Below are 3,148 nucleotides of genomic sequence, written 5' to 3' on the forward strand. Positions count from 1 at the left end.
TACTAGTACTTTCTATATATTAACAGGACTTATTATACTGGAAATTATGCATGCAGATATTTAGTCTTACAGATCAAAAATAATGTTCTTTATTTAGGTCACCTTTAGTTCAGGTGAACTACATAAAGAACATTATTTTTGATCTGTAAGACTAAATATCTGCATGCATAATTTCCAGTATAATAAGTCCTGTTAATATATAGAAAGTACTAGTATACAAATAAATTTTAAATAGAGTTTAAAAAACACAAAGGCATAATAATTAAACTGTAAGAAGAACTTCATATCTAAACAAAATTTACAACGTCATAAAAGTATACGAACTAGAGAAAAGTCTTACACTTGTGACCAGTGTAACAGAAATTTTCACGAAAAGAGCAATTAATTAGACATCTTCGGACCCACACTAGAAAAAAGCCTTAAACTTGTAATAAGTGTAAACGAAAGTTTACACAAAAAGTAACCTTAATTAAAGATCTTCGGCCCCGCACTGGAGGAAAACAAATAGTAAAAGAGTTCGCAATCGCAAATCCTGGAGATTTTTCGAATACTCGTAGCCCTCCCAACCGCTGAATTCTACGCTAAGCAAAAAGAGATTGCAGTTCTGAAAAACATGTGCTCCCATGTAGTCTAGTGGGGAGGATACCTGGCTCCTCATTTATTTATTTAATTTATTCCGGGCTGGGCCGGCGGAAGTAAATGGTCGATGACGTCGACGACAGGAGTACGCCGCCGAGCTTCGACAGGCCCGGACACCGGCCTCGCACCGTCCGGGCCATGAGACTCGACGGCCGGACGACCCGACGCGCCGCACAAGCAGTAACGACGTCGACATGTATGTTCAGATGCGGTGAAACGACCTGTCTTCAGAGTTGGACGTTTGTGTGCGACGGCCTTCCCGACTGTCCCGACAGCAGCGACGAAATTCACTGTCCACACAAATTGGTCCGTTCGAACGACCGTTACTCGTCGTTCCCGAACGGCAGAGTTTTACGGGGGGGCAGGGTTCGATTCCAGGCACGGAAACTAGCTTTTGTTCTGTAAATGTTTTCGTCCGATGGAGATTATTATTACCAAAATTGAAAACAAAGTTTGCCCGAAAGGGACCACCATTTATATGTCTCGACCACAAGAAATAAAAGGCGGTCTTTTCCGGGCAGACATTGTCTTCAATTTTGGTAGTTGCTTTTGTTCGTTCTTCCGCATCTCGGCGCTGCCTATTATTTTTTACTCCCACTCAAACATTCAAATTCGTCAGGTTTGTAGGATTGCTTCGAAAAAGAAAAAACAACGCCCGAAAAATGGACGATTTAGAAACGCCAGAGCGAAAAAATTTCCCGCACAGGGAATCGAGCCCTGGCCTCCTGGGTGAAAGCCAGGTAGCCTAGCCACTAGACCACGTGGGAAGTCGTTCATACCACCTTCAACAATTACACGTTATTTATCGAGCAGGAATCTTCTCGGCTTGCTGCAATCTAACTTCTGCTCTCTTTCATTTATTCCTTTACTTTGCACTAGTCGATCTGATGCTGTCCGTCGAAAAATATTCGTAACCTTTGTTTCGAGTTCGCAACGAAGCTCTCCGAGCTGCGTCGATGTCCGCTTCCGTTATGAATAAAGGACTCGTTGACGTACGAACGGCTACGACGAAACAAAACTCTGGTTTACTGCGAAAGTCGTACGCATTGACCGAAACACCTGTTCTGAAGACTGCACTGCGTTGGTGCGTGTATAAATGAATAGCCTCCAGTTCAACTGATGAGGGATTTATCGTTATGTTGAAAAGCAAACAAAAATAAAAACGAAGTCTGTAGTGAACTCTGTTTACGACGTTCGGAATCTGCAAAATAAAACGATGGCTCGTGTGGGGGTCGAACCCACGGCCTTCGCGTTATTAGCACGACGCTCTAACCGACTGAGCTAACGAGCTGCAAATGCCAGGCGATTCTTCAAGAATATTCTAGAGACAAGATAGAGATTCCGTTACGATGCATGCAACCACAAAAACAGATAACCGACCAATCTACTTTAACTTAGTAATTCCACGAAACTTTTATGCTACTCAATTGCCGAAATGAACTGATTTCAACAAGAACGTTTTGCAGAAAATTAAAATACATGTCGCTCGGTTCGACAAACTGCAAATGCACCCTCCGATATCTCGCTTCCATTACTCTCCAGTTGGGTGACATTTAATACCTCGCTACAACGCAACGACAGTAAATAATCGCGAGCGAAAATCCCTGAAACGGTAGCATTGCTAGCGGGATATTCAGAAGGCAAGCGTGTGTCACGGACATCAATGTTTAGCAGGGTATATTCGGCGCTTTCTCCTCAGGTGACTGCGCTACACAACAAACATCCCGCTAGCAAATGTATTCACCGAAATGTCGCTTCCATTACTCTCCAGTTGGGTGACATTCAATACCTCGCTACAACGCAATGACAGTAAATAATCGCGAGCGAAAATCCCTGAAACGGTAGCATTGCTAGCGGGATATTCAGAAGGCAAGCGTGTGTCACGGACACATCTGAACAGCGATGTTTGGCTGGGTATATTCGGCGCTTTCTCCTGAGGTGACTGCGCTAAACATCAAACATCCCGCTAGCAAATGTATTCACCGAAATCTCGCTTCCATTACTCTCCAGTTGGGTGACATTCAATACCTCGCTACAACGCAATGACAGTAAATAATCGCGAGCGAAAATCCCTGAAACGGTAGCATTGCTAGCGGGATATTCAGAAGGCAAGCGTGTGTCACGGACACATCTGAACAGCGATGTTTGGCTGGGTATATTCGGCGCTTTCTCCTGAGGTGACTGCGCTAAACATCAAACATCCCGCTAGCAAACGCAAGGAAATCTTACGTCAATTAGCTTTCGACTTCTGAATCGTATTATTTCAACAATGAAATTACGAACAATAAAATTTAACAATACCATTTATTGTTGCGTTGTATTAAACTTTGAAAAATTTCTAAAACTTTTCGTAATTTTTTAAATCAAAATATTTGTTGATTAATTACACTAAATTTTGTTTAGGAAAGAAAAAAATATATTTATACAGTAGAGACTCGTAAATCGGAACCCTGGTAATCGGAACCGCCGGTAATCGGCACTATTTTCAGTCGGACTGTGTCGTGCTGAA

General features: G+C 42.6%; 1 non-coding gene across 1 annotated transcript; it reads right to left on the reverse strand.

Moving 5' to 3' along the window:
- Positions 1 to 1,856: 1,856 nt before the first annotated feature.
- TRNAI-AAU (transfer RNA isoleucine (anticodon AAU)) lies at positions 1,857 to 1,930 on the reverse strand. The gene has a single exon. It is a non-coding gene; the product is annotated as a tRNA-Ile (tRNA).
- Positions 1,931 to 3,148: the final 1,218 nt, after the last annotated feature.

The sequence above is a fragment of the Centruroides vittatus genome, unplaced genomic scaffold (assembly GCF_030686945.1).
Source record: "Centruroides vittatus isolate TY-2023 unplaced genomic scaffold, ASM3068694v2 contig_1273, whole genome shotgun sequence".
In the NCBI taxonomy this organism is placed as follows: domain Eukaryota; kingdom Metazoa; phylum Arthropoda; class Arachnida; order Scorpiones; family Buthidae; genus Centruroides; species Centruroides vittatus.